At 37.1% G+C, this 13,570-nt stretch overlaps 1 pseudogene; it reads right to left on the bottom strand.

Annotated features, from left to right (window-relative positions):
- Positions 1 to 1,320: 1,320 nt before the first annotated feature.
- The window catches only part of LOC126719675 (bidirectional sugar transporter N3-like), a 62,800-nt pseudogene continuing 50,550 nt past the window's right edge, over positions 1,321 to 13,570 (bottom strand).

The following is a 13,570-nucleotide window of genomic DNA, read 5'->3' as shown; positions in this document are numbered from 1 at the left end:
ATTTTTGGGCTTTCTTTTCTCACAACCCAACATATAAAAGGATTATTTTAAGGGCCATCAAAGGTGACACAAGTTGCACAAGTGTTGAGCAAAGTTTGCTCAAGCAAATTGTGATCGGAGACAAAATTCGCCCTAGTTCATCTTTCTTGTGAAGAAGCTGCTGTGTTTGTGCACTGTAGGGTTTTGTGACCATGAAGCTCCTCAATCTTCATCGTGTGATGAACTAAAAAATTTTGCAGCCAACAACCTTCTCTAGTTAGTGATCAAAGTCACGTACTGGGATTCGCGCAATTGGTTAGTTACGTACTGGGAGCCGTGCATTGAAAAGGAGAGATTGTCACTATAGAACAAGTCCAATTGGGTATTGGGATAAGGTTCAACTATAGGTTGGTATAAGGTACTGGGATTCCTTTACTTATAACTGCTTGTTTTGATAATAGTGGATTCTCGGGAGTAGTGACCTTAAAATCACCCGGTGGGGTTTTTGCCTTATAGGTTTCCCCCATTCGAAAATAAATCACTGTGTCAATTTATTTTCCCCTACATACTTTAGTTATTGGTGATTTGTTTGTGCTACCACGCACTTTGCATGTTAATTTGATTAATTAATAAACTTGAATAATTAATCAACTAATTCATCACAAGGGCTCATAACGTTTTTGGCCTATCAAACAAAAACAAAAAAAACAAAAGTCACAGGTTAGATGCAAGATGACAGTTTGCAAGATGATATATACAAGATGACAGTTCTCAAGACTGTATAGTTTGCAAGATGATAAGCTACAAGTGGAAGTGTAAAGAGTAAAAAAGAGAATTGACCTCGAAGAGCTTCCAAGGCCCCACGAGCTGTCGCAAAGTGCCCCGGTTGAGAGTGTCGAAGGTGGAGTAAAGATAAGCAAGACATGCTTGCCCCTTGTTGGCCCTTCGAGCCTCCCCAAAATCCTGGAAGAGGGTTAGCCACCTCAAAAACACCATTTGCCCATCATTGGTAAAGAGATAGGCCCTTATTAAGTGGAGAAGGAAAGCCTTGGCCATACGGACACATTCCTCCATGGTCCTCTGTGGGAGGAACATGTAATCCAACACTAGGTCAAAGTAGCATATGGTCTCAGTGGAGTACTTCCTCCCTAACATGTTGATGCCCCCCTCGAAATTGAGGTCGGTCATGTGGAAGAAGTTAAAGGGAGTCACCGTCATCTCTCACTCAATGATATGAAAGGTGTGGGTAGTGTCCCACCACCTCTCGATAAGGCACTGCACCAAGGTGGCACTCACAAACTTTTCCAGAAGAAGGCTAATAATAGGCTCAAAGCCTGCCTCCTAGACATAGCCTCTAGTTTTGGGGGTGAGTAAGTTGAACCACTCCACCACCTTATTGGTGCTTCCCTTCCCAACATAAGGAGATAATGACTGCAAAAAAAGGAAAAGGTGTCATTAGATTCACGATTCAAGCGAAATTTGAAGAAAATGGTATTATGATGCATAAGTGAAGGTAAAAAGAATCATGTAGTGATATTCAGATGCTTAAATAACAAAAATGTGTGCTAGCATTGCATAGGGAATTGAAATAGGTGAAAAATAATTGAAAATGGGTAGAGCAAGGCTTTTGCCAGGCATCTCACATACGTAGGTCAAGGCACACGCACGCAAACAAGACCCTGCGTACACAAGTTCATTCCCACATACACAAAACCTCAAGAACATACCTGCGTAAGCAAGAATAGAGCTGCATACACATGAATGCAACCTATGTACGCAGGCCTGAGCCCACGCACGCAAGAACACAAATAGAAGTAGTTCTTCAACATTTTCAAGGAAGCATTATCAAAAATCCATCCTAGACATGTTCCTACCCTTCCTAAGGAATCAGGTTTTCATCTAAACCCATCCAACAACAAAACCCAAGCATTTAGATAACCAAAAACACATTCAAACCAAAGATTAGAGAAGAACTTAAAAATAAGAAAAAAAATGAAAAACTTATAGATTCACCTATGGGGATGTGGTTCTCTGGCCGGTATGTCAATGGTAGAGGTCCTAACAACCTCGTGGCTCCATTCTAGCGAGTGAGATGGAAGGCATCAGCAGATAGGATATAGGAGAATTTCTTGGCCTTGGGTGCCATTTGAGAAGATGATGAGAAAAAGGGTAAGAATGGGAAAATAAGAGAGTTTGAGAGGATGAGGGAGTCAGGAAGTGAAGAAAAGAAGGAAGAAAGGTTTTTGTAGAGAGAAAAGAGAGAGGAGTTATGAAGAATATGAAGATTTGAGGGAGATGAAGAGAGTGAAGAAGAAGAGAAGGAAAGAAATAGTTGATAACCATTGGAGAAAATGAAAAGGTGGGAACACACCTGATGGCTAAACTACGTGTAGTTTAGGCCTCACCACTAAAATACGTGTAGTTTAGTCATGAACAGTAAAAAATAAATAAATAAATAAAAAAGGACATCTCAAGACTTCCACAATTAGACATAAATTATCAAAAAATTCCCTAGTGGATCAAGAGCATTAAAGAAAAAAAAATTAGTGGATCAAGCCCATTAAGAACCATTCCTAGTGGTTCAAACACCTCAAGAACCATCCCTCAGCGAATCAAGCATGTCAAAGATCATCCTCAGTAAGGAAGTAGAAGACTCTTCCTCAACATTTCAAGCATCTCAAGCAAAGTATCCCCAGTGAAGGAAGCAGGAGATTCTTCCCAAATGTATCAAGTATTATCCTCATAAAAGGAAGCAGAAGACTCCTCCATAATAGTTTAAGGACATCAAGCATCATACCTATGGAAGAGGCAGAAGATTCCTCCCCAATAGACCCAAGTACACCAAAGAAAATCCCCAGTGAGGGAGCAGAAGATTCTTCCCCCAAAATATCACCAGTAAGGAAGCACAAGATTCTTCCCCTGTAAGTCCCATGTACAACCAAAAAAAAAAAATCCCCAACGAGGAAGTAGAAGATTCTGATAGTTTTTAGACCCCTTAAACAAATTAATTAACCCTAGATAATTAGCCAAGTTGTTACTTAGTCAAATTAACAAGTCTAGGTTAACACAAATATATCATATCATGCATAGCAGCGGAAAATAAATAAGACAATGATATGATCACCCAGGAAACCAAACCGGTAAAAACCTGGGGAGGATTTGACCTAGCTATCCTCAAGGTAAACTTGAATCCACTATCAGAAAGAATCGAAGTTCATACAAAAGGACTTACAAGCACCCCGCTCGACTTCCTAATGCCACCAACCAGTAGAACTTACTGACACGACCACGTGCAAACTCCGAATCCACAGACTCCTTCTTTCTTTGGATTCCACCAGCTACAAGCACCCCCCCTTGTGTATTCTTTAAGCTTTAATGGCAACAACTGTTTTGATCATCAAGGTTTAGAGAATGTCTCTTCCTTGAAAACCCTAAGTTTGTGTAAAGGAAAGCTCTTCTAGATCTCACAAGAGATTTACACAAACCGCAATATGAGCAACACTAAAACGTGGCTAGGGTTTGCCTTTTATACTTAGGACAAATAAGAAACCCTAAAAACGTTTTAAACACATAGGGCTGAGTTGGACGAATCTGCAGAAAAGCAATCTGCCCGACGTTCGATCGGTCGAGCCTAAGCTTCGATTGATCGAGCCAGGCCGAAAGCCAAACTACTTTCTGCTTTACACTCGATTCCAACTTTACATTAACATACAACTTTGAGCTAGCTTTAAACACTTCTAAACACATTGTTTTGATCATGGTTTGCTAACATTATACATTAGAGTTCTAAAATACATAAAGTCCTAAACTTTAGAACCTAACAAACTCCCCCTTTGGCAATCCGTGACAAAACACAACATATAAGCTCAAAGTTTACAACATGAAAAAGCCCTTTACAAAATAATGCTCATAAACAAAAATTCAATCCTAACTACTATCCATCAGTTGCAAGTGTAGACAGCAGCTCAATTGAATCATCCTGTATATTTCCTAAAACACTAAACAAAATGCATAACCGCATGTGTGGAAATAATACAAGTAAACCAACAAATATGCAATCTAACTCTCCCCCTAAGTTAGATACATCAAAAACAATGTTATGTCCCCCTAAACAGAACAAACAAGTCATCTATGTCTCCCCCTTTTTGTCACATATTGACAAAGACTGCCTAATCAGAAGGTAGACAGAAAACATACGCAACAGAGTAAGAGAAAATAGAGACAACTCCCCCTATGAAAAGCAATAACTCCCCCTATGAAAAGCAATAACTCCCCCTAAGAACCACAAAGGTTAAAAAAATTTCTCCCCCTATAAAAATAGGAAAAACAAAACAAGTTTTGGGAAAAACAGTTTTGAGGAAAAATAAAGGGGTTGGGGATAAATAAAAAGACACAAACAAGTTTTTAAAAAAAACTAAGTTGAGGATACACATGAAAAAAAAATATTCTCTCTTTCAATAAAATGCAAACATGGCATTATGTGACCCATAAACAGTTGCATGAGTAGAGAAAATATTTGCACATTGATTATCCACCATATCTCTTAAGAAAAATATTTTCTACAATTCACACATAAAAATAGCATATACTAGAAAGTACATAGCTCAAAAATTAATCAATCAATTATTTGATCAAGTTGAGTACCCAATGTAGCAAAGTGTATGCATGTTATGTGTGAAAACAATGAGAGATATGACTGCAAAACTGCAAAATGGATACAAAAACAATGCAATGCATGTGAATCCTAAACATAAATGATGCATGGAAAAATCAAATTTTTGAAAAAACAGAGCAATTTAATGCAGAAACTCCTCAAAGCACAATATTTCATGAATGAAATGCATGAGTATGAGATTAAAAGTTTTTTCAAAAAAACTTGAATTCAACCTAGATCTTCCAAAATCAAGATTTTCAATCAATTTGTCCTCAAAGCGCAAATATTAAACACATTTTGCATTAAAATCCAAGAATTTTTAATCTTGGTTGGCCACAACAAGATCACACACAATATAATGTACCAAGTTTAGCAAAGAGTAACTTGTGTAGTGTGTGCAACTAGCAAAAGCTTGAGTTACATATAAGGTGATATGTGAATAGCAATCAATCACAAAGTCTACAAAATTCATCACATAGAATTTAAAAGAGACTATCACCTAAAGAGTTACATCATATAACTCCCACATCTCCTAGATCATAAGCTTGCAATCATGTAAGTTTCTTGATTTTATGCCTCATAATATACACACCAATTTTAATTATGTGATTTGGCATCAAGCCTAATAGTACACACCAATTTTAAGCATTAAGCAATTAAACCGAGGCTACACCTTATGTTCTTTTTGTGCATGTGCTACACTTTCTCGAACACAAAATCTTAGATATGCACTAAGGTGTTCATGATTGGCTAGTAAACAGTGGTGAGATGGTTATTTATGCCTTTCTCTAAAGGTTCAAGTCCGACAGTCAAAGACATGTGACTTCAAGATCAAGACAAAGTGATCAAAATCATAAACATCTTTCCCACACAACATGCACTACAAAGCTCAAACTAGAAAAGTGCAATAAAAGCTCATCCAAGCTAAATAAGGTACATAAACATGCTATGTAAAGATAGTATGGCCAATCCTTGATTATAAATCCAAGATGTGAAATATAAAACACAAAACTCTTTTTGGTTTAAAAAAAAATTTATGACCAAAACCAAAAAGAACACATTATGCTAAATGAACAATGCAAATGCAATGCATGACAGTGCTTAACTAAGCTATAGAGGGTACACAAAAAGGAATATCAATTTCTTAATTAACCCATGAGTACATGTACAAACTAGTACATATTCACACAAAATCAGAAATAGCTTAGCACTTATTTAACACATACTATTCAAGTTTGTCCACAATGTCAAGCATGTTCTAAATCAAGAGAGAGATATCATAACTCATGTAATCCTCAAGAAAAATAAAACTAGACACAAAATAAAATATTTTTGTCTTTTTGAAATTTTTCAATGTTTTTGGATTTTTTTTTTAATAAAAAAACAACCTAAAAAAAAACACGACCAAAAACAGAAACAAAACATGTCCACAATATATTGAAAGAATTAAATCAAGGACAAGTTAGCAACACTCACCTTGGAGAATCTTTTCTCACCCATATAGCACGAGTCTTCGGCTTTGTAGGTGAAAATCCATGAGAAGCAGAGTGTATTTGAGGGATTACACCAATCTTCTGAGAAAGACTAAAATCCTACAAATTCCTTTCACAAGCCAACAAGCTCAAATTTTTCAAAAGAATATGAAACAATTTATATGGACTTATGGCAAGAGAAATATCATCACAAATCCTAGATTGAAACACAGAATGCTCAAATTTCAGTTTATGACAATTAGGACGAATGTGACCATGGACACCACAAAAGTGACAAACAGGAACAAATTTAGGAACATTAGTATTCCTAACAACAAGTCTAGTCTCAAATTTTGGTTTTTGCCTCAACAAAGAACAATTTGGTCTAATATGACCAACTACACCACAAAGGTGACAGGTAGGCACAAAAACAGATTTATTATGCTCTCTAACAGTAGGTTTAGACTTAGGTTTAGAAACTTCAATGTCAACATCAGAACTTTTACCTTTGTCTAACCTAGCAAAATAAGCCTTTTCTTTATTATTCCTCTTAAAAGGAGGGATATAAACTTTCTCAATTTTAGGCTTAAGAGAAACAGAAACACTTCTGTTATCAACAGCAAGCTTGGTACTAGTCAAAGTTTCAATTTTAGCTTTAGATTCAACTAACTCTTGTTCCAAGCTTTTCATCTTCTCATCTTGAGAGGAAATTTGATTTCTCAAAAATTCATTATTTTTATTAGATTCATCTAATCTAACAACCAATTCCTATTTTTCAAGATTAGCCAATTTTAACTCTTCCTTGAATTTCTTAGCAATTTTCATAGATTTCAATAATTTCTTACGAAGAGTTTCACAGGCATCAATAAAATCAACAAAAGCATGAGCAGAAACATGATCAGAAAAACACTTCAAATTATCCATGATAACAGGGGTCAAGGATCAGCTCTTAGATCAAAAGATCTAAAACAGAAGAGCAACCCGCTCTGATACCACTTGATAGTTTTTAGACCCCTTAAACAAATGAATTAACCCTAGATAATTAGCCAAGTTGTTACTTGGTCAAATTAACAAGTCTAGGTTAACACAAATATATCATATCATGCATAGCAGCGGAAAATAAATAAGACAATGATATGATCACCCAGGAAACCAAACCGGTAAAAACTTGTGGAGGATTTGACCTAGCTATCCTCAAGGTAAACTTGAATCCACTATCAGAAAGAATCGAAGTTCATACAAAAGGACTTACAAGCACCCCCGCTCGACTTCCTAATGCTACCAACCAGTAGAACTTACTGACATGACCACGTGCAAGCTCCGAATCCACGGACTCCTTCTTTCTTTGGATTCCACCAGCTACAAGCACCCCCGCTTGTGTATTCTTTAAGCTTTAATGGCAGTAACTGTTTTGATCATCAAGGTTTAGAGAATGTCTCTTCCTTGAAAACCCTAAGTTTGTGTAAAGGAAAGCTCCTCTAGATCTCACAAGAGATTTACACAAACCACAATATGAGCAATACTAAAACGTGGCTAGAGTTTGCCTTTTATACTTAGGACAAATAAGAAACCCTAAAAACGTTTTAAACACATAGGGCTGAGTTGGACGAATCTGCAGAAAAGCAATCTACCCGACGTTCGATCGGTCGAGCCTAAGCTTCGATCGATCGAGCCAGGCTGAAAGCCACACTGCTTTCTGCTTTACACTCGATTCCAACTTTACATTGACATACAACTTTGAGCTAGTTTTAAACACTTCTAAACACATTGTTTTGATCATGGTTTGCCAACATTACACATTAGAGTTCTAAAATACATAAAGTCCTAAACTTTAGAACCTAACAGATTCTCCCTCAAAATCCTCAATGAACCATATGAGAAGCAGAAGATTCTTCCCTAGTAGATCACACTTCTACACTACTCCTCAGTGAGTCCATCCATATTGCTCCTAATCGAGTTTTTCATCTCTTAACAAGTTATAAGAGGCAGAAGATTCCTCCCTATGCACATCCACTCCTCAGCGAGTTCTTCACCATCCCTAGTGGAACCTACTTGTGCACATATTCTCTAGTAATTGAACATGTACGCATGGTAGAAAAAGGTAGAGAAAGTGATAGACAAAGAGGCCAAAATCAACTTGAGGCAAGAGCCTCACTAGAAAAGATTGAGAAAAAAGTGAAGAAGACAAGAGGAACAAGTCACCCGGATAAGTTTGAGGCAAGAGCCCCAGATGGACACCACAAAGACTATATCCTTTTGTTGTTTGTTGGGTTAGCTCATAAGAGCACCCTTGTTTGTTTTCTTTTTTCTTTTTAGTGACTCTAGGATAGTGAGTCACTCATCATTTGCTTGCAAATGGCAAGACAGTTTCTAGGATAGTGAACCAGTTAATGCTCGTTTCCCAAAGAACAAAGGTGGGACTTCGAACATACAAATCCCATGCAACTCTTTTTAGTTGCACCCCGCCCCATGTATGTGTGATGTATGTCGTGTGTGTAGGTTGGGCATGAGTCGTACGTCGAAGCAAAATATTTTGTCCCTTATTCTTTTGATTCTATTAGCGAAGCTCACGAATAAAAAAAGAGGCATTTGTAGACACCATATTTTGTAACCCTTATGACTCAGGGCCCCTTTCCCCGATGATGCTCGAACTCTAAGGCCCAAGGCCAGTTTAGAGCCCAATCAGATATTAAGTTGACTTGAGGAGTGTTAAAATGGAAAATATAGCCTTTTAACTGAGCAAAAATCTATTTTTGAAAAATTAAACAACCAAAGTGGCCCTCGACCTACGTAGTGAGTCGCAGCCTATGTACATGAGCTAAAGCATGCGTATGCAGGCACATTCTTGTGCACGCAGCTATATCATTGAATTGTGATAGGTTTGACTAAGGGGGAACGGTCAAAAATCAAGTCTAGGAGCTTTTGCTTTAAGGTATGCTTTAAAAACTTTTCTTTTTCTTTTCTACTTTAATCTTTTTTTTTTTTTGCTTAGTTTATGTTTACGTTTGTTTGTTTAGGTTAGCTTTAGGTTTTCTTTCTGTCTTTACACATGATAGGTTGCTAGATTTTACGTTTTTGGTTTATGCTCTGTTTTTGTGTTGATTAGGGTTTCTAGGTAAGGATATACATACGCATGATCTAGCCTGTGCATGCAAGCTGAACTCATGCGTATGCAAACCTATTCTAGCGTGCGTGATGTTGTTAGCTAGAAAACCCTAATTCTTTGTTTATTTTGTTTTGCCTTCACATGTTTTTCTGTATAAGCCCTTTTTCCATATATTTCAAGCCCCATGACTATTTGTTTGCCTTTTAACATGTTTGTTTGTACCACATGATTAGATTAGGGTTTTTCTTAGTTTTAATGCTATGCCATTCATTCCATGCATTGATGCCATAAGTGCTGTGTTATTGAGAAGTAAGTAAAGGGTATAAGCCATGCATTAGCAATGTTCATGCATTTGTGTTAGGGTTTTTAGATGTATGATTAGGGTTTCTAGTATGTTAACGTTTTGTTTTTTATATGTTTCATTTGATGATACGCTTTCTACCATGTTTAAGTTGCTGTTTTGTTTTAGATGAATGGTAGGGTTTTCTTTTATATGTTTGTCTCTCTTTTGTTTGCTAGATGCATGTTAGTGTGTGTGTGAGTCTAGAGTACAAGTATTTGAATTTTTTTATAATACGGTTAAGATATAGGACATGATGATAGGAGGCTAACCTTAGGATTGGGCGATCTTGGGTGCCTAACACCTTCACAAGAGTGTACCTAAACTCTGAATCCAAACTCTGGTAGTAAGATTAAAGGTCCTTCCTCGAAAGGACGCTATATTCATGGTTCCTAGACCATATAACTAGGTGGCAACTCCAACTTTAATTTTTCCTTTCCCTTGCGCCCACATGAGCGACTCCTTGATGGATTGGATTATGAGGAATTCAGCATCACGCACCTCATGCCTTCCCTTACTGTTCAAGTATATGCTCAATCTCTTCTTCTTCTTTTCCTTTTCCTTTACCTTGTTTGTCATGTCTTCTAATGGTGGAAAACTTGTAGCAAGAGGAAGCTACTACTAGTGAGCCAATTGATCCTCTACATCTCCCTTAGATGGTTTATGCTTACGGCCCTAATGGCTTTGCTTGAGCCGTGCCTCATAATCCCAATGTTATGGGCTACCATTTTCCTCCCAACACCCAAGTAGTGAGTTCTTCTTTCCATTTGTTCTTTTTTTTTTTTTTTTTTGCTATCTCTCCTTTTTTTCCAATCCCTAACCTTTCTTTATTTAAACTGCAACCCACCATCCAAAAGCATGAGAAGTTGGTATGGTTGGTTGGGAATCTCAAGCTGGAGGTAACCAACTATTCAAGGAGCTTGTACGGTCTTGGAGGAGCAGCCTACCTGGGCAGTGGTGGTGATGAGGAGGATTTGAAGGCGACTCTTAGCTACCAACCAAGGAAGAGGCAACACAATTAATTACGTGCAGTCCAGACAAATAGGCATACAACACACATATTTCTTTCTTTTTGTTGCTTTTACAGTTTTTATTTCTTTTAGTAGACATTTGAATTCAGTTTGAGGCAAAAGGTTGTACTTAAGAACAACTTTTTACATTTATGCTTTTAATTGGGACTAGTACTTAATTTACAAGATATATGGTTAATTGTATGTTTCCATACAATATTGCTTCTTTGATGCTTGAAATATGCCTTGAACAATCCTTTAGGTCATAGGAACCCTAGGGATGCCTTGGAGTGGAAAAATCCAGCTTAAAATAGGGGAGAATGAGTTTTTTCCAAGCACTGTGCGTACGTAGGGATGGGCTTGCGTATGCAACTTTGACTTCGCATATGCAAGGTTGACCTTGCATATATATCATTGCATCAAAGTTGTCATTAAATATCTAGTGATTATTTTAATGAAATTTTTCGTTGCACAAACTTATTACCTCATAATTTGTTGCAACAACTCGCATCAACTATTGCAATGACTTTGATGTTACCGTATTGAATTTATTTATTTATTTTTGGTAATGAAACTTTTTTCTTGTAGTGACTTATATAAGTTCAAGTTAAAATTGGACATCGCACGTTAATGTGGAATAAGATCAACAATGATGAACAAATTTCTTTGATTCATATATGTACCATTACAATACCAACATGTGCTATGCACACACGCAAATAGAGAGGAAAACAAGAAATGCAACATGGAAGGCACTTTTGGCCTGAACACTAAACAGTAAAGTTAATAAATAGCTAGATTATGACAGTACATGTGAATTAAACTAGGCTTTTAATTAGGTTGAGGTCACTCTGGGTTTCCATGCTTTTCTCAAGCTCCTCTAGTTGTTCATGATCCTTTGCATCATTGTTCACACTCTCACCATTAGCAAATGATTATGTATCAACTAAAAACACTTCAGCAATCCCTAGAGTGGATGTGATCGTAATATTTTTCAATTGGTTATTCAGTAGTTTATTTTCCTGTATAACCTTCTTGTTGTTTCTGTAAATTGCATATAGTAGCATCTAAAGTAGCCCCAAGACAAAACCCATGATATTTGGAATCTAGAAGAAATTAAGCTGAAATTTAATGGTTGAAAGTATCTGAAATAGTGAGAGAATTTGCAAATCGAGATTACTTATAGCAATACAAATGTCCTTGAGGAACAAACCATATGCAAACCACATTACGACATTCAAAGTGAGGAAAAATGATAAATTAAATGGCATAAACTCCACACTCCAGTTCGAATTACTTGTGCCTACAAGAAGGAAAGAAAAGTAAAATGCTTGTGAGTAGTTTTCTTTAAAAAAAATAAAAAAAAAAAATGAGAGCATCCAAACCTCTTAAGTTCAAATGCTTTAATTATATTACTTACCACAATGCTTAAGGGTGCTACAAAAACACTAATAGAAACGGCAACATAAATCCATCCCAAAAATTTGACATGAAATTTTTCTTTCATTGCAAAGTGTGTGACAAGAAGGATTAAGTAGAGCATGCATTAATGCATAGGTGCTATAATGCAGTAAGGTGAGTGAGGTAAGACATGCATTCACATGAGCATGCATTTATCTTATGCTTTGATGATGGATATGGACATGCTGGGTTGAATGGCATATTTTAATGTTGGGATACCTATCACATGCTTGTTTGATTCTAACCGGCCTATGTTTCTACCCTTGTGATATCCTGTTTATTTGTTGTCTTGGATGGGCTAATATGATATGCATGATTGAAGTATGCTAGGCTTGATGTGAGTTGCCATAATAGATGGAAGGGTTTTGGGATGATTGATGCCATGTTGTATGCTTAGATGTATGCTAGTGCAAGTGAGTTTAGTATTTGAAAGTTCAAATAGTGTATAAAACACCCTTGAATTTTTAGACCCCCAATTACAAAATAACCAATTCAAGCTTTATGATGAACAACTAGTGTGCGGAAAATGAACAAAAGCTATAAACAGAATTGGTAAACAATCTAAGTCAATTAAAAACACAACCACAGCAGATAATAAAAGGCAAAGATAAAAGCGAAGGAAGATGCAAACACAAGGACAACACACGATGTGTTATCGAAGAGGAAACCGAAGGCCTCGGCGTAAAACCTCTTCGTCGCCCTCCAAGCGGTAAGTAATCCACTAGAAAATGTAGTTGGGATACATGAACAGCAATAGACCCTCCGAGCCTAATCTACCCAGTGTACCTAAGCCTTCCAAGCTTCTTGCTCCAACGAGGTTGCCCCGAACCTATTTCTTTTCTAGCTTCCCGGATTTCGCTACTTGACCATAGCATCAACCAATGTAGATTGGTTCCTTCCTAACTGCTTCCCAGAACACCAAACAGCCCTCTCACGGTAATGGATATGGTGAGAAAAGGTTTTGGTAAAAAGACCTCTCAAGGGTTTAACAATGGAGAGGAAGAGAGTTGAGGAATTTAAAGAGTCTCTTATGTAAAGATTGTGGATGAATCAATCTTGTTTTACTCTAGGGTTTCTCTCTCAAAATTCTCTCTGGAAGCTCTCTTTCTTTTGTGGGTATAAGGGGTATTTATACTGGAGTGAGAATGGAATGTGAAGAGTCAGGATTTTCAAAATAGGGTTGGCTCACGGCTTGGCCTCGCGACTTGATTGAGTCGCGAGATCTAGCCGCGAGATAACAGAACGGCCAGTTGTCCTATTTTGTCCTGTAGTGCTCCAACTAGCATAATGCTTCAACTTCTGGCATGCTTGGCACATGTGCTGCTTCTAGCGGCTTAAAGCCGCGAGTCACTCGCGAGTTCCAGTTGTGAGTCTCTGTTTTCTAAATATAGTTTTCAAAAAACTGTATCCTATTTTCCTGATTTAGAACAGGATTTCGAAAACAGCTAAAGGGGTGTTTTCAGGATACTAAAAATGTTTTTAAAGATATAGTTGTAAATAAATTGAAAACATTGGACTCCACATATTTGTTCAAACTCTATCATCTCT

Source organism: Quercus robur, chromosome 3, assembly GCF_932294415.1.
Source record: "Quercus robur chromosome 3, dhQueRobu3.1, whole genome shotgun sequence".
Lineage (NCBI taxonomy): Eukaryota > Viridiplantae > Streptophyta > Magnoliopsida > Fagales > Fagaceae > Quercus > Quercus robur.
This window is presented reverse-complemented; position numbering and strand designations above follow the sequence as displayed.